At 46.4% G+C, this 25943-nt stretch overlaps 1 protein-coding gene across 3 annotated transcripts in view; it reads right to left on the bottom strand.

The window, feature by feature from the left end:
* Positions 1-25943, bottom strand: part of ARHGAP24 (Rho GTPase activating protein 24) — a 368221-nt gene that overhangs the window by 323117 nt on the left and 19161 nt on the right. The window contains exon 1 of one of the 3 annotated variants that reach the window (XM_083398350.1): positions 24440-25021. The exons of 1 other annotated variant lie outside the window; for it this stretch is intronic. The gene's annotated coding sequence lies outside the window, so the exon portion shown is untranslated. Of the gene's footprint in view, positions 1-8294; positions 8814-24439; positions 25022-25943 lie in introns of those variants that run through there. One more of the 3 variants, XM_083398351.1, reaches the window with a different exon arrangement.

The following is a 25943-nucleotide window of genomic DNA, read 5'->3' as shown; positions in this document are numbered from 1 at the left end:
GTGCTCCTTGCTGGGTCCAATGTAGTGCAGTTGATAAAGTGGAATAGCTGAATGTGGGAGGCCAGTATTCGATTTCCTGCTTGGCTAGCAGACTTACCCGGTGTCACTCTAACCTACCTCATTGGTTTTTCCTGAAGATTAAATGAGATAAGACCTGAACGGTGGCTTTGCACAGTGAAAGGTGCTGGGATAAATGATTAATAATTGCATGAGCTCTGCCTTTCCCTTCGTCTGCAGGATCTACCGTTTCTCAGAGCACATCAGAGAAAAGACAGGCCCTGTCCCGGCCATAAATCGTGGGGTGCCTTTGTCAGTCTTGTCAAACCTTTCCCTGCCTCCTGGCTAGAATATATGTGCATTTTCTGACACTTCGTATCTCACAAGTGCTGCAAAAGGCAGTGCTGTGCTTGGGGGATCCGGTCAATACAGCCATAAATGTGACGATAAGGATGACATTTAGCAGCTTGCCAAGACAATAATAATCTTGTGCGTATAAAAGGTGTCTGCTGCTGGGTCCACAGAATGCCCCGCATTGGAACATAAGACCTAAGATTTGTGGGTGCATCTCTATATGCACATTAGAATAATGGCCTTCTCCCACCTCTGAAGACATGCTGGGGTTCCCCTGAAAGTACTCTGCACATCAGCTTAGGAAAAGGGATCTACACCCTTGTGCAAATTAATTGAAACAAAGCATGTTTTCTATCTTACTTGTAATCCTGTACTCAAAACAAACACGAAAAGTCAGTTGATCATTATGGTGTCAGAAGCCTGCAGCCAACAGAAGGAATGATGCACTCGCCACAATATATTGAGGTTCTACAAAAGAGAGTTATTCCAGAGCTGGAAAAGAGGTATCTGAGGGTACTGGGATATTGCAGCAGGACCTGGCCCACATTGAAAGTGGTGAAGAAATTCAGGACAGAGCAGCAAATACAGGTACTTGATTGGCCAGGGAATTCCCTGGACGTAAATCCCATTGAGAATTTGTGGGCTATATGCAAAATTCGCCTCTGTGCTGTAGACTGCACGACTATGGAGAAGCTCCTTCAGGCGCTGATTCAAGTGTGGTACAGGGATCCGAAAATCAACAGTGACTGTTCAAAACTAGTAGACTCCATGCCAAACCGTGTTCAAATGCTGCTTAAATATAGCTGAGGTTATATCCGTTACTAGTGTACGTATATGTGAGTTTTGTACAATAAACTACATTGTTTGTTTCAAATAATTTGAAAAAGGGTGTAGATCCCCACTCTAAGGCCCCCACCTGCACTATTCACATAGCTGTCAACTTTTCCCTTTTCTTGCGAGAAATCCTATTCGGAATAAGGGAATTTCCCTTAAAAAAAGGGAAACACTGACAGCTATGATTATTCATTTAAATCATCATCATACCACTTTAAACAGTTCTGGCTTCCTGCAAAGAATCATGGGGACTGTATTGTTGTTATTATTTACTGAATTTCTGTACTGCCCTTCATCCGAATATCACAGGGTGGTTTACAATATAAAAATACATTCCACAGTAACAAATGAAACCAAAAACCCCACCACACACAGTTTAAAACGCCTTAGATCAGCCTTCCTCAAACTTGGCCCTCCGGATGTTTTTTGGGCCTACAACTTCCATGATCCCTAGCTAGCAGGACCAGTGGTCAGGGATGATGGGAACTGTAGTCTCAAAACATCTGGGGGGCCGAGGTTGAGGAAGCCTGCCTTAGATGGTTTAATTAGCCAAATGCCTGGAAGAAGAGGAATGTTTTTGCCTGGCAACTAAAAATATGTAACAGAGGGGTCAGGCAGGGGGTGCCAAGGGCCCCCAACAAATTGGCAAGGAGGGGGGTTGGTCTGCCTCAAAATTCCGTGGCAGCCACACACACACATACTGTGAGGTGTGCTGATGTCACTCGCGCAAGCCACATGGGGTGCGCACAGCACATCAGCACACTCACGGCATGCGCAAGTGACGTTAATCACAACGGCAAGCCAGCACACTTGGCACCAGGCAAGCTTCCCTTCAGAGAGCATTACACAAATGGGGAGCCACTGCAAAAAAGGCCTGTTCCCAGATTCTGATTCGATCCCGGAATGTCCCGCTTTTCCTTAGGACGTCCCTATTTCATTGGAGAAATGTTGGAGGGTATGGAGACCCCTGAGCTAAGGAGATTAGTAACTATGCCACCACTAGAAGACATCTGAAGGCAGCTCTGTATAAAGGAAGTTTTTAAATGTTTAATGTTTTATTATGTTTTGATATCTGTAGGAAGCCGCCTAGAGTGGCTGGAGCAACCCAGTCAGATGGGTGGGGTATAAATATTCTTATTATGGAATAGGAGAAATTATTGGAGGGTATGTAATAAAACCCACCACCACCAGGCTGACCCATGTTGTGACTTTGAAACCACCATGAAGAAGCTTTGCTAACGCAGAAGGATGCTTTGGGTCAGATCTGGGCAATGAGGAGAGGTAGGCTTGCTAAGATTTTAGTAGCATATTTCGAGAACAACAGTGCAGTTCAAAGTTCTTATTGGCAGGTGGGTGAATTAGAATTCTGCTATTATGGGCTGTCTTTTTCTCCCCCGCCCCACAGAGAAAACGAGAAACAGCTTTAATAAAAGCCGAAAATAATGAGCAGGCATGAGAACACCAGCTTTCTCAGATGAAACAGTTTAGTTGCCTCAACTACCTTTTTTATCTCAGGATTTTATTCAGCGCTGGATTGGATCAAAATAAGATAAAGGCTCTTCTTTCTTCTGTGCATGTGAATTGGGGTGCCAAGCAGAGCGTGCAGGGCACATCATTAAAGAACTAAAGGCTTTAAAAGCCTATTGTGCAGAGAGGAGAAAAGGCAAGGCTTGTAGAGAAAGAAACATTTAAAACAATAACGTCCTACCTTGCCGCTTCTGGCCCCAGAGCTTTTGAAAGGCTGAACGGCACATTTAAAGCAGTACCATGCCACTTTAAAGAGTCATGGCCTCCCCCAAGGGACCTTGGGAACTGTAGTTCATTAAGGAAGCTGAGCTGTGAGGAGACCCCTATTCCACTCACTACAACTCAACTACAATTCTCAGAGTGGCCAAACTACAAAACTCTCTTACTGGGGAGCCCTGGAAATTGTTGCTCTGCTAAGGGGCACTGGGGTCTCCTCACAACTCTCAGGACCAATCAAGTAATAATAATAATAATAATAATAATAATAATAATAATAATAATAATAATTTATTATTTCTACCCCGCCCATCTGGCTAGGTTTCTCCAGCCACTTTGGGCAGCTTCCAACAGAAGCTTAAAAATACATTAAAACATCAGTCGTTAAACACTTCCGTAAACAGGGCTGCCCTCAGATGTCTTCTGAATGTCATATAGTTGTTTATTTCTTTGACATCTGATGGTATGACACTCTAGTACCACTCTATTCTGCCTTGGTCAGACCACACCTGGAAAGACTGTGTCCAGTTTTGGGCCCCACAATTTAAGAAGGATGTTGACAAGCTGCAGAGGAGGGCAACCAAGAGGACAAGGGTCTGGAAACCAACCCTTAGTCTGAGGAATGGCTGAAGGAGCTGTGTATGTTTAGCCTGGAAAAGAGGAGACTGAGAGGAGATATGATAGCCATCTTCAAATATCTCATGGGCTGTCACATGGAAGAAGGAACAAGCTTGTTTTCTCCTGCTCTGGAGGGCAGGACTTGAAAGGAGAGGAGATTCCAACTAAACATATGGAAGAACTTTCTGATAATGAGAGCTGTCTGACAGTGGAACGGTCTCCCTCAAGAGGTTGTAGACTCTCCTTCCTTGGAGGTTTTCAAGCAGAGGTTGGGTGGCCATCTGTCGTGGATGTTTTAGCTGAGATTAGCTGAGATTCCTGCATTGGTTGGACCAGATAATCCTCAGGGTCCCTTCCAACTCTGCAATTCTCCAATTCTGTGGCACCACTTTAAATGGTACAGATGGGGGCCTGAATAGTGCCTACCTACTAAAGAGTTCGGGATGTGGGTGGCACTGTGGGTTAAACCCCAGAGCCTAGGACTTGCTGATCAGAAGGTCGGCGGTTCGAATCCCCATTACGGGGTGAGCTCCCGTTGCTCAGTCCCAGCTCCTGCCCACCTAGCAGTTTGAAAGCAAGTCAAAGTGCAAGTAGATAAATAGGTACCACTCTGGTGGGAAGGTAAACGGCATTTCCGTGCACTGCTTTGCTTCGCCAGAAGCGGCTTAGTCATGCTGGCCACATGACCCGGAAGCTGTACACCAGCTCCCTCAGCCAGTAAAGTGAGATGAGCGCCACAACCCCAGAGTCGGTCACGACTGGACCTAATGGTCAGGGGTCCCTTTACCTTTACTTACTAAAGAGTTCTTACCAGATTAGGGTGTTTACCTGGGCTACATCTTTCACGGATTACCTTTGACCAACCTTCTGCAAGGGCTACAATTCCCTTCAACCCCAAACAGCACAGCCTTTCTTGTGGAACACAATGATCTTAATTGTATGGGTTAACCAATGGCAGACTATGTGGAGAGGCTCCTGCTGTTTAGCATGGGGGAGCTAAGCTTCGGAAACATCTGGTTTTCTACAGCTATTGAGTTCAAGAGGTATTTGCCATTTCTCAGGGATCTGATGTGCTTAGATTTGGACCCTGTGCCTGAAGTCCATGCTGCCTGCTTTCCACATTTGACTACCCACACTACAGTTTGAGGAGGCTTCACAAGTCCAACACTATGTCAGTAATATACATGGGATAGCTCAGTCAATAGAGCATGAGTCTCTTCATCTCAGGTTTGTGGGTTTGAGCCCCATATCGGGTGAAATATTCTTGCTTTGCAGGCGTTTGGACTATAGATGACCCTGGTAGTCCCTTCCAACACAACAATTCTGTTATTGTTCCAGCAACCACAACAGAATCCTCTGCTGCTTTTGGTATCATAGAATCATAGAATCATAGAGTTGGAAGAGACCACAAGGGCCATCGAGTCCAACCCCCTGCCAAGCAGGAAACACTATCAGACCACTCCTGACATATGGTTGTCAAGCCTCTGCTTAAAGACCTCCAAAGAAGGAGACTCCACCACACTCCTTGGCAGCAAATTCCACTGTCAAACAGCTCTTACTGTCAGGAAGTTCTTCCTTCTGTTTAGTTTGCTTATGAAAACCTTGACAAACTTTCTGAGCCACTATGGGTAATGGGCTGCATTATTTATTTATTTATTTATTTATTTATTATTATTATTATTATTATTATTATTAACCACTCTTCATCCAAAGATCACAGGGCAGAACAACATAGAAATACAAAAAGAAATCACAGAATACATAATAAAAAAACCAAAAGCAAAACAAACCAATAACCCATCTCCCATGAGAATGCCCATTTTGCTTCATCTCCGTCTCTGATTTTTCCAATCTTAAGCTTGGTTCTCCACATTACCACATCACTTTTAAGTCCTCATGGAAATTCATCAGCATTTTTGCATGATTATTTCCTAATATAAGCATTTTTTGTATGCAATATTTCCTAATACGCACACTTTTCAAAGCAATCTCCCCTGATATAATGTCCTTTTGGATGTTATTTTCATTAATATATGCAAATATAGGCATCTGTATGCACACTTTACCCTAGTATATAAAGGTTTATATACATTATATATATATATATATATATATATATATATATATATATATATATATATAAAATTGCTTGTTAGCCGCCCTGAGCCCAGCCTTGGCTGGGGAGGGCGGGGTATAAATAATTATTATTATTATTATTATTATTATTATTATTTGGCTGCACTGCAAAACTTGGAGAAGCGTGGATTTCTAAGGATGGCTGTCTTTAGGTTCTCACATTGTTGTGGAAAGAGCAAAGTATGTAAGTTTGCTTTTACATGAAAACTTAGTTGAATTTCTCCTCCTTCCCTAATAGGGAAGCACACTCAGTGGTAACAGGACATCATATATCAAGCAGCCATCTCATGTAGGAGGAGGAGGAGGAGGAGGAGGAGGAGGAGGAGGAGGAGGAGGAAATATTCATCATTTTCTGAACATATAAAGCTGCCTATTACAGAGGCAAACCTTTGGTCTCTCTAGCTTGGTAAGATCCATTGTGACTGGCAATGACTGTTTTCCAGCTTTGCTACCTTAGATCTTTTCTAACTAAAGATGCCAAAGGTCAAACCTGCACATGCTCTCCTACTCAGCTAGGTTCCAGATCAACTCACTTTATAGCTGGAAATTTAAGCATCCGCTATTGGTTTTGCAACATTTTGAGCTGGTATTTCTATTTAAAGCATGGCATGGGTGGAAAACCTATGACCCACCTAGTGTTGGGGAACTCCAACTCCTGTCAGCATGGCAAATGGTCAGGATATTGGGAGTTGAAGTCTAGCAATATCTGGAAGGCTGATCGCAATAAAGAAGGCTGATTGCCGAAGAATTGATGCTTTTGAATTATGGTGCTGGAGGAGACTCTTGAGAGTCCCAGGGACTGCAAGAAGATCAAACCTATCCATTCTTAAGGAAACCAGTCCTGAGTGCTCACTGGAAGGACAGATCGTGAAGCTGAGGCTCCAATACTTTGGCCGCCTCATGAGAAGAGAAGACACCCTGGAAAAGACCCTGATGTTGGGAAAGATGGAGGGCACAAGGAGAAGGGGACGACAGAGGACGAGATGGTTGGACAGTGTTCTCAAAGCTACCAGCATGAGTTTGACCAAACTGCGGGAGGCAGTAGAAGACAGGAGTGCCTGGCATGCTCTGGTCCATGGGGTCACGAAGAGCCGGACACGACTAAACAACTATACAACAACAACAACAATATCTGGAAAGCCACAAGTTCCCCATCAATCGCATTATTCCCAAAGCAAAACAACTTCTATTCATATATACTATGAAAAGAACTTTTTATACAAGCTACAGCCCAGAGTTTTATTTCTTGCTTACCTTGTAAACCTGCAAAAATAGTGGGGAAACAGAGTTAATTTTCTGTATTTGTCTGTAAAAAAAAATCACTTTAAATGAGACTTAACTATTAACTGTACAACCCTGTTCAGCAAGGTGGATTGGTTCGGCAACAGTTTTTCCCCCCAGGTGCAGTTTTGCTTGCTGCTTACCTGTGCTGTGTGACAAAAGATCACATGAAGTTCTTTGAACACTTGGAATCTGATCTGTAAGTGCCAAGCACAGCTGTTGCCATTCAAAAACCTACAAACTAGCATCTGACCAGCTTACACCTTTCAGTGCTTAAAAGGTTGCCATGCACCCTTACTTAGGAGTTTTATAGAGTCTAGAAAACCGGCCTCAAATAAAGACCTCGCCACCCCGGAGTTCTTAACAGTCCTCTTTTAAAAGCACAGCTTAAAAAATACTGTACTCCCAAATCCAAAAGCATTCTGGTTTCCAGCAAGATCAAAGCCTGGCGTTTACAAAACGATTACAAGTTTTAAAAGAAAGAGGGGGAAAGGGGGGGGGGACCAGGCAGAGTGCTCAACTTGTCAGGAGACAAGACAGGCAGGGATGTTGTTTTCCAGGGATACCCTGCTCACAAAGAGGGAAATGGGGTGCTAATGAGACTAGTGGAGGGCTTTGCATTGGAGGGGAGAGGAAGAGAGAAGAGGGGGCTTTTAAAGTGGTCTCCCAGTGCAATATACAGATGGCAAGCCTGCTCTTTTGAGAAATAGGAAAGTGCAGCAGCCAGCAATGCTTCAATGCTGCTTCCTTACAACCACACACACACACACACACACAACCCCTAGCAAGAACTCTGTCACAACTCAGGAGGGGGCACCTCGGATCAAAACTGCCACCTCCCGTCAGCGATTGACAGGCGCATCACCTCGCTAAGCCCATCTGTCTTTCTTCCTTGGGGAAAAAAAGTGTGCTGCTGCCCACGGAAACAGCCACCCTATGAAAACCGTCTCTGCCGCAATCACCATTTACATCTGCCTCTAGCAACGTTACCTTTCGTCCTATTGTTTCCCATGCCTCCCCATTCGGTCGGCACTTGGGGGGTGGAATAGCAAGTGCACCGGTCGCAAATGAATCCCATTTACTGCGGATGGCCGGCAGGTATTGCACTGCAATTTAACATGACTCCAGGCAGCAGCAACAGTGGCGGGGGGGGGGGGACCTTTGCCACGCAGCAAGGTGGACGCCGTGCAATAACTGCGACCGGGTAATAAAAAGCAGCATGCTCTGTCTTTTAAGGCTAGGCTAGGGTATCTCATTCTCTCCCGCCCCGCCCCCCCGCTCCCCGTTTGCATTCCTACCCACAGGTAAATAAGAGAGAGAGCAAAACTCACACTCTGCAGCTTTCCCGTCCGTGCTAAACGACGAAGCTTTCCAAAGGGGGGCAGATCCCAGGAGTGACACTATCAGGCACCGCATCTAAATGGAGCTGAAGCATTTAGGGTTCCTTGTTTGGCATTTAGCAGTGACAACAACAACGGCGGCGGCGGCGGCACAGGGGAGCACCTCCACCAAACTAATGCAATGTACTTTGCAAATTGGCCGGCGATAAAAGGAGCGCGAGCGGCGTGTTCCTGCGTTCTCCGGCAACGGTGCGCGAAGCCTTAATCTCGTTACATGATAAATCGCCTCGGCCATATGTGTCCAGGTGGCACCCGTTCAACTTGCTGCCGGAGACCTTCGCCGATCCCGGGGTGGAGGGGTGGAGAGGCAGCTCTGCCCCCCCCCCTCTCCTACCCACAAGGAAAGCAAAGGGGAAGATGGGAGCGTGCACGTGGGAATTCAGCACACACGGAACAAAAGAGGACTCGGCGGAGAACAGAACAACAATACGACACTCTCCGCACAGCAGCCAGCACAGCCCCCCTTCCTCCCTCTCTGCAATTCTTCCCCTCCTCCTCCTTCCTTGTTTTCCCTCCCCTGTTGCAAACCTTCGCAAAGTGACAGCCGGGAGCATGAATTGACTTTCCAGAGGTCTAATATACTATTTAAAAAAACTTTGACTGCACCATGTAGCCCATAGACTCTCCTAGGGGTGAGATTTCTCAGGTTTCATGGGCATGGCGTTGAGGGGAGTGTCACATTTATTTTCGCAAAAGCTGCACCAGGAGGATGCAACACCAAACTGACCGCCTCCCAGTGACTGCCAGTGACTGAACAGGAAGGAAAGGGGACTGGCATCGGACCTCCCCAAAACTTACCCTTCACTTTCCAGGGCATTGGCATGGCAATGGAACTCCTCTGCCTAATCTTGCAAGCAGGTAGAGCTCACCACCTCCGCCTCCCGATGCCAATAGGAAAACAATCGCCCGATCCCCAGTCTCTCTGCCCTACTGGACTCGCATTAAGATAGAAGGCAGGAAGGCAGAAAGATAATTAAGTACACTGTAAGCACACCTTGGTCCATGGTTTCTGTGGGAGCTGCAGCTTAGCCTGCCTTTCAGATGCAGAGTAACTGCAGGTAGGGAGGAAATTGGGACAAACAAGCAAGGGAAGCTCTGCCCGTTAGGTCATGGGGCAAATTTAATCATGGTGCCCCACCCTACAGAATGTCACTGGGGAAGGGACCCCAAAACAGGCATTTCCCACTATTGCCCTTTCCCCCCGACCCATAGGATCACCCCGTTTTTATTTGTTTGAATTCTTTGCATTCTTGTTTTCATTTTTTAAAAAGAAAATATGCTTTTATACTACTGTTTTGTTGGTTTTATGCTGTCTTTCTGTTGCTTTTTGCATGCACGCTGCACACGCATAGAGATTTAAAGAAAGGTATTAGATTTTGTAGGGACGTGGGTGGTGCTGTGGGTTAAACCACAGAGCTTAGGGCTTGCCGATCAGAAGGTCGGCGGTTTGAATCCCCACGATGGGGTGAGCTCCCGTTGCTCGGTCCCTGCTCCTGCCAACCTAGCAGTTTGAAAGCATGTCAAAGTGCAAGTAGATAAATAGGTACCGCTCTGGTGGGAAGGTAAACGGCATTTCCGTGTGCTGCTCTGGTTCACCAGAAGTGACTTAGTCATGCTGGCCACATGACCCGGAAGCTGTACGCCGGCTCCCTTGGCCAATAAAGCGAGATGAGCGCCGCAACCCCAGAGTCGGCCACGGCTGGATCTAATGGTCAGGGGTCCCTTTACCTTTCCTTTATTAGATTTTGTAAATGCTTTTAAATCAATGAAGAAATAAATGCACATAAATGGCGCAAGGGTTAATTTTGCTCTCTCTTTCCAAAGCGGTTTTAGGGCCCAAGGCCAGCCTGCAGTCTGTGTCAGCTCCAGGTTTTGGGGGATCCCTTGGGCAAAATGTCCTAAGTGGGACCCACTCCCTGACTGGGATCACTTCTTTCATGCTGCTGTCACTGCTCCCCATTGGCTGAGCATTTCCTTTTCGGCCCAATCCACACAGACCAGCACCAGATTTAGAGTGGTGCAGGCGGTTCCACTGCAAAGGGCACCAAGTCGAGGAAGTGCAAAATATAAAAACAACCACTACCTATATTTATATAGCGAAGGTGCCTGGGTCATGCTGTAGGGTGGTTGTCCTTGTGGTTTTCTTTCCTTCCAGGGATGTCCAAAGCCAGTGAAGTTTTCTCAAGATTGCCCAGGAAAGCAATGAAGAGAATTGCAGGGCTTAAGGTTGCAGATTCAATCCTCATATAGGACAGTTGTGTATTTCTGCATTGCAGGGAGTTGGACTAGATGATCCTCAGGGTCCCTTCCATCTCCATGATTCTATGCATTCTATCTATGCATCTAAATCAGCGGTTCTCAACCTGTGGGTCCCCAGATGTTGTTGGACTACAACTCCCATCATCCCTGAGCTCTGGCCTTGCTAGCTAGGGAAGATGGGAGTCGTAGTCCAACAACATCTGGGGACCCACAGGTTGAGAACCGCTGATCTAAATGAATGTGTTTCTAAATGCATCAACATGTAATGTTTAAAATATTTATTAACCACCCTTCATCACAAGATTCCAGGGTGATGTACGATAGGCAGTCGGAACACAAAAATCCAAGAAGAATAAAGATATAGAAGATCAAGGGGCTATTGAGTCCAGTTCTTTGTCCCAAGACCAAGCAATTCACACACATACACCCCCAATATCCATCTTTGCCATCCAGACCACAGGGCATCACAGTCAGAAACCACAGCAAAGGTTGGTCAAGCAAATGGCTCCATGTGATTCAACCAAGATGCATTTTATGGAAGACTCAACAAATCATGAGACCTCTCTCGTCTCTCTGAGCAGGAGCAAAAATTCCTTCTGATCTCATGCACAGCGTTCAGCTTGGCCTTGAGCATGGTGCTTTAAAACTCATCTTCAAAAAGAAATTTGACTGGGGGCACACACATGTGTCCCTGATGGTCCACAGGAAAGGATAAAAAAATAAATGTGTTTCAAGATCTTAAGGGAGGAATCATTCCTACTCTTCCCAAAGGCCATTTCTTGCAAAAGAGGTGCTCATGCGGACATTAAATCTGCAATCTGGTAACTTTCACAATCACTGTTATTCATTGCTAAAAGGAGAGTGTGATGCCCTGTCTCTTACGGCTTGGACACTATCAGGGATAGTGAGCCTGTTGCTCTCCAGATGTTGCTGGACTCCCATCAGCCCCAGCCAACATGAGCAAGGATTAGGTCCATGGGGAAATGGAGTCTCTCGCAACATCTGGAGAGCCACAGTATCCACATCCCTGCCCTACAGTAACTCCACAACCATTCATAAGCGTGGACACTCCTTCTGCATGATCTCTCCAGATTCAGTCCTCATCTGAGTTCCTCACCACCTTCCATAGGGGAACACTCCAGGAAAATGTCTCCCTTCCTTCTTTGAGAAAACACTAAGAAGAAATACCAGGTGTAGGGGAGAGGAAGTTTTGGATCACTCCTTGTCAAAGCATTTAAACCCAAACTCATACAGTGCAGATGATGGAACTTCCAAGCTCAGCTGACTTTGGCTTGGTCCAAGCAGGAGGCCATCAGCAGCTGCCCACTTGATCAAGCAGTGAGCCTAATGAGTTGCAGTGGTCCAGTGTCAACCTGGTTTCTATGCAATGGCTGCCGAAAAAAGCAACCTCCAAAGGGCGGTCTCTGATTTAGTGAAGCTCAGATGGCATCCTTGTGTACAGGAGATCTTTGGGTAACGAAGCACACCTGCAGCACACACCTGCAGCCTCATAGTTAAGATGACTGAATATGGGTGACAGCGTATATCCATGCCTTACTGCTTAGTGATGGGGAAGGCAAAGAATGCTTACTTTTCCATGACCCATTGCTTTCTTACTGGTTCTTTTTTTAGTAATTTTAATTGGTTGTCATAGATATATAACTAGACAAATGAAACAAGAACTTAAAAAACCCAACACTTGGGATTTTGCCAGCAACTAGGTAATTATTGATGCCTTTAGAATATTCATTCTTCTGCTATGTTTTTCTACAAGATTCTCCTATATTATTCCATCAGGGTTGCGTGAAAACCTGCCATCACCAACTAAATTGAGGTCTGACCCAAAATTGGGAGTATCAGAACCCTAAGAAGCCTCCTATAACAAATTTGCCAGAGGCTATTTAAGGGCAAAGACACTTCCATCCATTGTACATTTGTTGGTATGGTGTCAGGAGTTGTGTCCAGACTATATGGGATCAGCTTAAATTGTTGTGGCCTGATGATATGGGCAAGATGCTTGGAAATGTCTGGACAAGCACATATCGTCTTGACCTTTGCCCATCCTGGTTGATTAGAACTTGCTGGAGATGGGGAGAGTAACTGGATGGGTTAATGCATTGTTGTTGACAGACATGGTTCCAGCAGTCTTAAGGAGGCGGTACTGTGTCTTCTGTTTAAGAGACCCTCCATCAACCTAGAGTTCTCTGAGAACTATTATCAGCTGAATCTGTTGAGGCTGCGCAGGTATTGGATTGCTGCCTCGTACAAGTAAGAGCTTATACTGGTTGCCCGTGCTTTCCTAAGCCCAATCCAAGGTGTTTACATTGGCATATGAACCTCCAAACAACTCTCTGAAAGGATGCTTGCCTCTCCATCAATCTGTCTGTACACTGAGATCAGCAGGGCAGGCCATTAATTCTTTCTTATTCCACCACCTGCAGAAGTATATGGGAAGTACATGACTAAACCACTTCTGGTGCAATGGAACACCATGACGGAAATCAGAGCGCACGGAAACGGCGTTTACCTTCCCACTGCAGCGATGCCTAATTATCTACTTGCACTTTGACGTCCTTTCGAACTGCTAGGTTGGCAGAAGCAGGGACCGAGCAACGGGAGCTCACCCCGTCGCGGGGATTCGAACCGCCGACCTTCTGATCGGCAAGTCCTAGGCTCTGTGGTTTAACCCACAGTGCCACCCACATCCCGAATTCTTTAGTAGGTAGGCACTATTCAGGCCCCCATCTGTACCATACAGAATTGTAGAATTGCAGAGTTGGAAGAGACCCTGAGGATTATCTGGTCCAACCAAGGCAGGAATCTCAGCTAATCTCAGCTAAAACATTCACGACAGATGGCCATCCAACCTCTGCTTGAAAACCTCCAAGGAAGGAGAGTCTACAGAGCAATGGGAGCTCACCCCATAGCGCAAATTTGAACCGTCAACCTTCTGATCAGCAAGCCCAAGAGGCTCAGTGGTTTAGACCACAGTGGCACTTGCGTTTTTACCTTTACCTTGTAATCTACCCTGGGATCAATACGATGAAGGATGGTTTAACAAATCTAATTAAAGAAATGAAGAATTAAATAGGATGCATCTTATGCTAAATAAACAGGCACAAGTATCCAGTGTTGTACATAATCATCCTTCCCTCCGCACCTTAAAACTAGAATGACTCATTTCATTATTTCCTTCACGTTTCTCACTCATCCCAGAGCAAAATAATGGAAATCCAAACAGAAATGATACAAGCCTAAACAGGAATGTGCACTCGGGGCACGGACTTCGCCACCGCCTAACTTTAGCAGAAGCTTAAAGATTCTTCTGACTCTGATCCCGTCAGGTCCTGAAAGAAAGCAAAGCGCTCCCTCTTTCTTCAAGACCTGGATCTCAACCTACGCCTGGATATTGAAGGAGGAGGAAGAGGTTAAGGCAGACCTGTGGGGAGCAGCTGTGCAAATATTGCCAGCTGCCAGCAAGAATTGTCTTTTCAGGGTCGAAACCTTCTTATACTCAAAAAAAGTAAAATAAAGTGAGGCCGAGAAAGGAAGCAAGCAACCATCCACTTTTCAATTAATAACCAAGTGGTCATTCATGCGTGCAAGACACAGTTTTGATCTAATTCCCGGAAAAGGAGACAAAACCTTAATTCCAGCACACTCAAAGAAAGACAAAGAAATCAGCTGCTAGAAGGAACAGGGGCTCAGGAGCTCAGGAGCTCCAGCCTTTGGGATGCAATACTTCTTAGATATTTTTCTTGAGCTGCTGGGTTTGCACGTAGCTCAGTTGGTAGAGCATGAGACGCTTAATCTCAGGGCTGTGGGTTCAAGACCCACATTGGCCAAAAAGATTGCTGCATTACAGGGGGGTTGGACTAGATGACCCTCATGGTCCCTCCCAACTTTACAATTCTAGGATTAGTCAGTTTGAATTTGTTGGTGATGGGTGGCAGCTGGGTGAAGGGCGCAGGTGGCAGACACCTGCAATCTTGCTCTCCAAAGTTCCCTCCTCCAGCCATGTCTGCCCTCTTCTCATTTGCTGAGATAGACCATCCTGTTATGGCTCCTTCCATATTTATTTTCCTCAGGCACACGCCAGGGGTCACAGGTGTTCAGCCAAGCAAGGAACCCAACCAAAGACCTGCTATAGGACAGTAGGCACCAAAAGGGCATATAGCAACCATTCATTTCCAGCTGACCTGCTTTCACAGGCATTCCACCCCATCTGGCAGCTAATGGATTGAGGTTGAATCCTGACAAGACAGAAGTACTGTTCTTGGGGGACAGGGGGCGGGCTGGTGTGGAGGACTCCCTGTGCCCCTGAAGGACCAGGTGCGCAGCCTGGGAGTCATTTTGGACTCACAGCTGTCCATGGAGGCACAAGTCAATTCTGTATCCAGGGCAGCATCTCCACCCCCATCATCCAGCCTAAACACTGAGGTCCAGCACCAAGGGCCTTCTGGGAGTTCTCTCACTGTAAGAAGCAAAGGTACAGGGAACCAGGCAGAGGGCCTTCTCAGTAGTGGCGCCCTCCATGTGGAACGCCCTCCCATCAGATGTCAAAGAGATAAAACAACTACCTGACATTTAGAAGACATCTGAAGGCAGCCCTGTTCAGGGAAGATTTTAATGTGTGACATTTTAATGTATTTTTAATCTTTGTTGGAAGCCGCACAGAGTGGCTGGGGAAACCCAGCCAGATGGGCGGGGTACAAATAATAAATTATTATTATTATCATCATCATCATTATTACCATTATTATTATTATCTCCACCTGGAGTATTGCAAACACACCATTTCCCCTCTATCCCAACCAAAGGATGCTAACACCCAGGTTCCCAGTAGTCTCTCTCACACTGAGTCACCTAGGAGATGCACTCAATCCTGTATAGAGTCAAGCAATGCATCTGAGTCCCGTACAGCAAGGCAAGGCAAACAATGCTTCAGTGGGAAACTAGTAATGCGGGTGATGCCCTTATAAGCACTAGTTACACCAGAATACAGTTTACATGGTCCCAAGTGCAGGTCTTAAAAGCTTCTTTCCACATGTGAGGCCTCAAGAGCTTGCAGGAAGCTCAACAGCAATTTATGCTAGTGCCTGATCATAGTCAATGCAGAACTGAAAGCAGAAGAGAGGTATTTCGCCAAAGAAGAACAATCAAGCACACTGTCTGGTGTCTGACTGATTTTGGGGACATGCACAAAAATATCTGTTTATCTTTAACACATTTTTGTACCTGAAACTAAAATGGCCGCTGATTTCTGCCTAAAGCAGAACCGGAGGTGAATCTGAAGGTTCCTGTTCAGGCCAAACAGCCACGAGCCATTTTGAGGGGTGTTTCAAAATAATTAAGTGTTCAGCAAAACGTCTCTCGAAAGTTTCTTTCCTTTCTTCACCAGAGCAAACTAATGACCACTCTTCCATACAGTTACTACTGCTCATTGGCGCTTGTTATTAACAACAAGCAGAGAAAGGGGTGCCAGAATATTACAGCTCTGCTCACAGAGTCCTGGTATCACATCATGGTTAGTCTAGCCTTTCTGGAAGGTTGAGAGTAGCCCCTGGCAAGAATGAATGTTTGTTTTCATGCATTTTTTCAATAGCAGGTCAGTGCCATTTGGCTTCCCCCCATTGACACAGTTGGTCAGCTGTTCCGAAGGCTGTTTACCATCATACACAGAGGGGTCATCCAACAGCTTGCTGAATTGCAGAAGGAAGTGTCTATGGGCTTGCAAGAAAAACATCTTCCTTGTTCCTGAGTGGCATTTAATTCTTGCAATCCAGTCAGATCCATGCAAGCAGGACCTAAGCACAAGGGCACTCGCCCCTTCCTGCAGTTTCCAGTAACTGGTATTCAGAAGTGTTGGTGTCTCTAACCAAGGAGGCAGAGCGCAGCCATCATGGCTGGTAGCCATTGATCACCATGAATTTATCCAACTCTCTTTTACAACTGTCCATGTTGGTAACTGTCACTGCTTCCTGGGGGAGCGAGTTCCACTGGTGTTATGTACTGAGCTGAATAGGATCCAAAATGCAGCAGTCTGATTGGTCCTAGAACAATAGGATTCAGAATGCAGCAGTCTGATTGGTCCTAGAACAATGCAGCAGTATGATTGGTCCGCAGGAGTCACCCAATCCAGTTCCAGGTGGAAGTGAATCTGCAACCTGATTGGCCTACAGGAGAATCCCGGAATCAGCCAATCACGTGCGGCCCATTGTGTAAATAATATATATAAAGCAGATATTTTGGGGGAACTTTCATTCCTCACTACTATGAGCTGAATAAAGAGCATGAAATCTACACTCGACTCCGAGTATATTTCAACTGGTTAACCGTGCATTGTATGAGGAACCTCAGGTTGAGAACTTAATTCATTCTGGAGGTCCATTCTTAACCTGAAACTGTTCTTAACCTGAGGTACCACTTTAGCTAATGGAACCTCCCGCTGCTGCCGCATGATTTATGTTCTCATCCTGAAGCAAAGTTCCTAACCAGAGGTACTATTTCTGGGTTAGCAGAGTCTGTAACATGAAGCGTCTATAACCCGAGGTACCACTGTACTTTCTTTTATCTGCCCTCAATATTCCAACATTCATTTTTATGGGATGTCCATGTGTTCTAGTTTTCTGAGAGAGGGAGAAAAACTTTTCTTTTCTATCCACTTCCTCTACGCATAGGCATATATACTTCTGTCATGTCACCACTTACTCTGTTTCCCCCTATAAATTAAACATAATAAACAAAGAAAGAAATAGCATAAACCTCCAAGTCTCACTATTTAAAGAGGAAAGACTTAGCTAACAAAGAGTAAACCAACCTAGGATTCTGCCCCCCTCCAAAAAAATGTAAAAATCGATCCATCATGGTGCAAAGCTTCATAATATATATGGAAGAAAGCAAAGTAGAACGGAGTCAAAACAACAACAACAACAACTCAGGAAGCTTTTTTTTCTGTTAGAAAATAGCTGAGATTTTTCTTTTGCTCACCCCCTTGAAAAATAAGACAGAATTATCGCTGCCCCTTCTTCATGGTGGGCTCCCCAACTTTTCTCCCCACAGTGGCCTGGAAACATCTCTGTTACGTAGTGTTAAAAGGTTGCTCAGACTGCCCTCACAGCTGATGTTGCTACCTGTTACAATGACAGCATCCTCCCCTTCCCTCGCAAAAAAACCCAAAACCCACATCTTAGGGAACCGGTAACAAGCTATTCTACCACAGCTATTGGTGAGAGTGGCCCCATCCCACCAAGAAACTATAGGAGAGTTTATCCCCCCCAGTAGAAGGATTAGGTGAAATTGCTCCGCACTTCAAGGCTCTGGTCACAATTCGGGTGGGGAATTTCAGGAGGTCATTTGCAAACAGCTGCAAAGCCAAGTGTCCAAACAGTTGCCTATACAATGCACATCCTCCTCTGCACACATACACAATTCCCAAGTGGCAGTACAATAATATGAATGAGTCAAAAATATTAAAGAATTGTGAACCAGATTAGAATTCTTGGGGGAATTTTTTCCCCCTTTTCTTTTTTAGCCTTCACACATGTTGCTCATAATTGCTACACTTTGAGCTAGTGGGATTTGCATATCTCTATCATGACTAGGGACATGGGACGCGGGTGGCGCTGTGGGTAAAACCTCAGCGCCTAGGACTTGCCGATCGCATGGTCGGCGGTTCGAATCCCCGCGACGGGGTGCGCTCCCGTCGTTCAGTCCCAGCGCCTGCCAACCTAGCAGTTCAAAAGCACCCCCAGGTGCAAGTAGATAAATAGGGACTGCTTACCAGCGGGAAGGTAAACGGCGTTTCCGTGTGCTGCGCTGGCTCGCCAGATGCAGCTTGTCACGCTGGCCATGTGACCCGGAAGTGTCTGCGGACAGCGCTGGCTCCTGGCCTCTAGAGTGAGATGAGCGCACAACCCTAGAGTCTGTCAAGACTGGCCCGTACGGGCAGGGGTACCTTTACCTTTATCATGACTAGGGAAGAGCCCTGATGGCTGTTGGCCCACCTCCACTCATTCATAGAACCTGAGAATGTGTGGCTAGCTGCCTTGCAAAATGCAAAGAGGGCTATGTGCATACAAGTTGTATGCCAAGATGTGGAGGTCAGATGAACACAGATGGCTGCATGGGCAGGACTGTAAAGCCCCGTGCATATGAGAAAATGCATGCTGGTCATAGCTTGGAATGCAGAAGGCAGATGAGCCAATCAATCAGAACATGTAGATCCTCTTCCCTGCAGCGTTTGATTTTGATGGATTGAACCAGCTTTGTGCAAACTTATTCGATGTTTATGCCAATGCTTTTCACATCCCAAACCGGCCTGCTTTTCTGGCCACAACATGAGCAAACATGAAAAGAAACACAAGGCTGATCCAGCATGCCAAATCAGGAAGTCACTTTAAACCCATTCAAAAATAATTGTCTAAATCACCTGTAAATAAAAGCCACTTTACAATGAAGTGGGCGGATCTGGGGATTTAGACAGACGAGTCCTGGGTTTGAAACCCCTTGCTCCACTTTGAGGCTCACTGGGTGCCCCTGGCCTGGTTGCACACTCTTGTCCCAGCCTACATCACAGGGTTATTCTGAAAATGAAATGCAATAGCCCTGTGGGGAAGGGATGCTGCTCAGTTGTAAGGAAGATGCTTTGCATGCAAAAAGTCCCATGTTAAATCCCCAGCCATCTAAATAATACTGAGCTAGAGGGACCAATTGGTCCGTGAAATATACTCGGATTCGAGTGTGAATTTCATGCTCTTTATTCAGCTCATAGTAGCAATGAATGAAACTTTCCCCAAAACGTCTAGCTATATATACATTATTTACACAATGGGCCCCACGTGATTGGCTAATTCTGGGCTGCTCCTGTAGGCAAATCAGGTTGCGGATTCACCTCCTCCAGAAGCCTGATTGGCTGACTCTGCAGGCCAATCAGGTTGCTGATTCACTTCATCCACGAGCCTGATTGGCTGCTCCTGCAGGCCAATCAGATCACTGGTTCACTTCCACCTGGAGCTGGATTGGGTGGCTCCTGTGGACCAATCAGACTGCTGCATCCTATTGTTCTAGGATTCAGCTCAGTACATAACAGTCCGTTTTCATGTGGCATGTAAGCTATGGAAATTGCTTGCTCCCAGTCCCACAAGAGTTAGTGATGGCCACCATGTTGGATTATTTCGAAAGAGAAATGGACCAAGTTATGGAGTAACAGGCTATAGATAGCTACCAGCCATGATGGCTGTGCTCTGCCTCTGCAGTCAAATGGCAGGAGGGGAAAGTGCACTTCCCACAGGCATCTGGTTGGCCACTGTGAGAACAGGTAAAGGACCCTTGGATGGTTAAGTCCAGTCAAAGGCAACTATGGGGTTGCAGCACTCATCTCGCTTTCAGGCCAAGGAAGCCGGCGTTTGCCCACAGACAGCTCTCCAGGTCATGTAGCCAGAATGACTAAACTGCTTCTGGCACAACGGAATGCTATGACGGAAACCAGAGCACACGGAAACGGCGTTTACCTTCCCCACCACAGCGGTACCTATTTATCTACTTGCACTGGCGTGCTTTCGAACTGCTAGGTTGGTAGGAGCTGGGACAGAGAAGTGGGAGCTCATCCCATTGTGGGGATTCGAACCACTGACCTTCTGAACTGCAAGCCCAAGAGGCTCAGTGGTTTAGACCACAGTGCCACCCGTGTCCTTTAAGTGAGAAGAGGGTCCAGAGTTATATGGGCCATTGACCTCATCCAACGGGCTCTACTTACGGTCTGATGAAGGCCACCTCCTCTGTTCTGATGGACTCTGGAGAGCCACTTCCATTCATTCAAAGACAACACTTGGGCACATGGCCCAGTGGAGTGTGACCCAGTCTTAAGGAGGCTTCCTGCGCACCACCCACCTCTTGCCCAGCTCCCACTCATTTCAACGGGGCTTGCATAGCAGAAGAACTGCTGCCTGCACTTTGCAAAACCTCCGCAGCTGAAGACATCAATTTGAATAGAAAATTTCTAACATCCTTGACAGTTTCCTTCCTAGGCTTTCCTGGAAAGCCAGCAAGGGAGTAGAACTCTGCAGTTTTGTTACACCGCTACAGGATGACATCTCCTCTAGTTAAATGCCCACTCACATATTAATGCCGCTCAAGCAACCAGGAAGAGCTTGATGCTGGAGCCTCCATTAGACAGTGTTTTATTTTAGTTGGGGGGGGGGAGGTTGCAGATAATTAAGTATCGCCGGGCAGATGCTCCACAGTTGTCTTTTCCAGCTCCTGCTCTTCCCAAGGGCAGCCACTGTAAGTAATGTAAATTTTTATTAAAATGCCTCCATGTTTCCAATGGCAAAGCAGAGCACCAGCCACCTGTTCTAATTGGAACACACAGCAATAGACCAGGCAGGAATGCCGTGCGGTGAACAGAGAGACCCTCGCATATGGAGGGGGGGGGGGTTGAAAGAAAAATTGAAAGAGGGAGGGGAGCCCTTAATCTGAAACGCTGGTACAGCACAGAGGGCCTTTAATTGTTCTTCCCATCCATGTGGGAGCTGCGGATCTGACATGGCTAGGAGAACGTTTAAAGGGCATCCATGCTCAGTTGCAAAAGAATGTTTTCAGAGCATTGAAATGCCAATCTTGGGGCGCCAGGTGTAGCACAGCTTCACCCAAGCAGTGTTTTCTCATTCACGTCACAGAGAGCGAGGGAGTATTAATGAGCATACCAGTTCATTAATAACTCTGGGGGATAATGGGTACTTCAGAAGGCCAGATGGTCAGCCTAGGCTGGGGAGGATATGTGTGAAGTGAGAGTTCCCATGATCTCCAAAGAGTCGAACAGGAAGGGCACCGGCGGCATGGCATGCAAATCGCTCTCTGCCACCTGCTATGAACCACTTCCCCTTTTGCTCATTTTTGCACCACAGCATTAAACAGGCCACCGCCGCTTAAAAACAACAACAACCTGGAAATGGTGCATATTTTGCATAGTTACAGCTACAGGTGTTTTTCAGGAGAAAGCTACATGCTAGGGATTGTCCCAGAAGAAGGAGCAACCTTGCCAGGACTTCTTAGGTCTCTCATCATTTGTGCTATTAGCAATTGTGTGGATTATTATTTTTTAAATACAGCAAGCAGCTGTCATGGTGAGGCCTGATGGTGGGGTCCCTTCTTATGGTCCCAATCCAAATTGGGCCTTCAGCACCTGGCATTTGCATTGTAAGGAAATCCCCCGCTCATGTCAATTGAAACTTGACTTTCTATTGATGCAAATGGCAGCTGTAGGGTGTGTGAGCTGGATTGGTGTGGCAGTGGGGGGAAGAGGCTAAAGCCCACTCACCACCACGGGCTAGAAGCTGAGAAGCCCCACTGAAAAGTGGAGCTAGGAGAATGAAACAGGTGCAATTGAACTGGGTGCAAAGCTTCTGGAATGCCACAACTAATACATCCACTGGAAGGCGAGAGGCCAGGGGCGCAGGATTTTGGAATCACCACTGTAATTTGAGACACCAGAGACCACCAGAGATTGCTCATTTCATGAATGGCAACACGCCGAGTCTGGCCTTGAGATACACCTTTCTTCCTTTCCCATCCCCATCATCTCTTTTTCAAATCTGTTCTTTACCCTTTTAAAAATGTTGACCCACCTGCTTGGTTTAAGTTCATTATAAATTGTTTGCATTTCAATAAACTGTAACCTTTGCAGACCTCACATTCATGTCTTCCTGTCACACTTTCTGCGTTCCTCTTAGATGGGGAAACTGTGTCCCCTCCAGATGTTGGACTACAACTCCAATCATCCTTGGCCATTGTCCATGCTGGTTGGGGCTGATGGGAGTTGTAGTCCAACATCATCAGGAGGGACACAGGTCCCCCACCCACTGCCTTAAGAGTGTAAACGCAGCAAACTGTCCTAAAGTATGAAACAGCCCTTGCTTTGTCTTCAGCGAAGGACCATGAGCGTCCTGGCCAGGGATCTGAAAACTGTTTTGTAACAAATCCAGTTCTGTAGCTCAGCAAGAGGAATAGATGAATTTGTCAGTTTCGGTTTCCTGCAGTTTTTCTCTTTTCCAATCTTAAAGCGGAGTTTCCCACATTTCTATAGCAATTTTGTGATTTATTTATTTATTAATCCCCATGGAAACTCACCAGCATTTTAGTGTGAATTTCTCTGACCTGCTTGTGGTTCCCTCCCCCCCCCCTTTTTTTTTTTTTTGCAAGCAGTTCCCTAACATAATGCATTTTGGTATCTTATCTTCACTGCTATATACATTGAACACACCCTTACCCCAAATGTGAACCACCCTGAGATCTATGGGTATAGTGTGGTATAGAAATTTAATATAAATAAATATGCATATTTTGTACACATTTCTGGCTGAAAAACTTTGTATCAAAAGTTGCAGGAGTGAGAATTCTGCTGCATAATCTTTGTGCATTGGCTCAAAAAGTGCAAGTTGGGTAGTTTCTCATTAAAATGCAAACAAAACTTATCCCCCTCCCCAAATGCTACTCAGTGTCAGAGCATCTAACTTTGCAAACCTAATGTTCCAGGTTGCAACCCTAGAATCCCCAGGTAGGATCCCTAACACAAACTGCAAAAGAGCCACTGACGGCTGGTCAGTTTAGACAATACTGAGCTTGATGGACCAGTATAAAACATCTTCCTATGCAAATCAGCTTGTGGCACCTCAATAGCAGCTATGTCCAGATGTCCCTGTGAGCTGATGCTCAAGGGGCCAGTTCTTGGAGCACTGTGGTCCTTCAAGGTGGTCCTTGAAGCACAGGACAAGCCAAGTATAATGGCCTTAAAGGGAATGGTAGCCGTGACAATATGGAAGCATCCAATGGAAGCATTTTGGGTGCATCTCTAAAAGATGTAACCAAACTAAAGCACAAGCAAATGAGCGTTCCCCTTCAGGAGGATTTCCTGAAAGTCTTAGAAAGGAAAATGACCACCAGCAGGTTGAAAAGCCTTAGGGGAGGGAGCTCAGTGTATCCGGCAACGTGCTTTATTTTTCTGCGGTGGTAAGTATCACAAGATTCAAATTAACTTGGAGAGAGCAGCCTCTTTTAAGAAATCTCCCTGTCTGCATTTCTGCTTCTCCTTGAGACTAGAGAAATATAGGCAGAACCATGCCACACCGTAGCAAAGCAAACTGCAACCCTATGCACACTTTCTTGTGGGGCGAGCCCCGCTGAACACCGTGGGACTTTTACTCTGAGCAAACATGCATAGGATTTTGCTGCTGGGATATCCCAAGGCAGCCAGAATGATATAAAAAATCACCAAGGCACCTTTCTTCATTGACTCGAGGCAGCAGTGAAGATACTTTTTTACTATCTAACTGCATCTCAGAATAATCACCTTACACAGAAAAGTCTACTTATTCATTCTTTCTTTGCAAATGCGTTGCACTGCAGTTATTCTGGAGAGCTAACAAGAAAATTTGCTGTCAAAGGGGGTTATTAGAAAGTCTAACCTAATGATCCTGGTGGGTCGGAAAGCCTTTTGCTACAGAGGCTCCTTTCAAATCAGAACAAGCTTTGCTAAGGTGGGAATATCAGGACGCAAAAAGATTGTAGAGAGATTGCTCTCCCTGCTCCCCAAAGTTTAAACGCGGATTCTATTTTTAACCTCCGGGAGGCGAGGTGCAGTCGTACTTCAGTTCCTCATCACCCAGTAGAATCCTTTAAGCTGCTTCTCCAAGACAAAAGGGGCATTATCCGGCAGCTGCTGTCGTTGCTGCCGCTTCCTGGCCCGTGCTAAGAACCTGTCAGAAGATCATCCCCCTTTGCTGCACTTTTCTCACCAACGCTATTTCCACGCCACCTACCCTGTTCACAGCCTCCGCGACGGATCCGCAGCAACAGCAACAGTTCCCAACTAGACGCGCCACCATAAACCAAGTGGGGGAGAGTGAGTGAAAAGCCCTGACGTTTCCCGAGCTCACGCGGATATTCAAATCTGTGAACTTCTCTGTTAACTCCGTGCAGTTTCAAAAAGGAAATCGGAGGCTAAATTCAGCTGACAACTGTCGTTGCGCAAAGCTCTCCCTCTTCTCCGCCTCCTGGTTCAGCGCCGAGACCACTTGCGAACCATCCGAGGACCCTCACTTGAAAAGAGACCCAAGAGGAGGAAGAAGAAGAAGTTGAAGTAGTAATAGTCCTGGGATCTGGAACGGGCAGCCGTGCGCCAAAATGTGCCAATAACACCCAGCGCGCACGGGAGGCAGGGGAGCGCGCCGGGCCAGCCCTCCGCGGAGAGGAGAGAGCTGGTTTTAGGTTTCACTCGGCAGCTGGCGAGCTTCTCGACGCGCAGGCTGCCCCGTCGAGGATCCCTTCTTAGCCGCACAGCTCACGCCTCCGGTATCTCTGGAACCCCGGGAAGCGCGGCGCCCTCAGCTGCGCGCCGAGCTCCAATAATCCCTTCGCCACGGAGCTCCACTCCGGCTGCTGGGCAGCTTCCTCTTAACAGCTTGTTTCCTTGCATTCAGATCCCACCCTTCCCGGGTACCCTCCAACGTTTCTCCGATGAAAATAGGGACATCCTATTCCATAATAATGATTTTATTATTTATAGCCAGCCCCAGTCACTCTGGGCGGCTGCCAACATATATAAAAACATAAAACATTTTTTAAAAAATACTTCCCTATCCAGAGCTGCCTTCAGATGTCTTCTAAAGGCTGTATAGTTATCTCCTTGGCTCGTGGGTCGCATAACTCCATACCCTCCAACATTTCCCCAATGAAAATAGGGATGTCCTAAGGAAAACTGGGACATTCCGGGATCAAATCAGAAATCGGGATGGCTTCAGTAAATCTAGGATTGTCCCTGGAAAATTGGGGCACTTGGAGGGTCTGTTTCATCCATGGAGGTCAAAGTAGGAAGAACATCAGCAGAGCCTGCTGGATCAAGTGCCAGATTACTAAATAGGCAGAGTAATCACCAGCCCAGGCGCCCCACACCTTTTAGGGGCCCTGCGACAATAGATCAAAATAATTGTGAAAGAAAATTACAACCAAGCTTGCTTGATTCAGTGTTATCCCACTAGAGTACACACACAAGGGGCCCCCGAGATTTCGACTGCCTAGGGACATCCACAGGGTTTAATCCAGCACTGGCTGGATCAGGCCAATGGCCCATCGAGGCCAGCATCCTGATCTCACAGTGGCCAGCCAGGGGCCTGTGGGAAACCAGAAAGCAGAACATGAGCACCAGAGCTATGCTCTCCCCTGGTATCTGGTTTCCAGAAACTGGTATTCGTAAGCAAGGTAAAGCGTGGGTGGCACGTGGCACTATGGTGTAAACCACTGAGCCTCTTGGACTTGCCAATCAGA

Source organism: Podarcis tiliguerta (genome assembly GCF_965153285.1).
Source record: "Podarcis tiliguerta genome assembly, chromosome: 9".
NCBI lineage: Eukaryota > Metazoa > Chordata > Lepidosauria > Squamata > Lacertidae > Podarcis > Podarcis tiliguerta.
The sequence above is the reverse complement of the archived record's forward strand: the minus strand, read 5'-3'. Positions and strand labels throughout refer to the sequence as shown.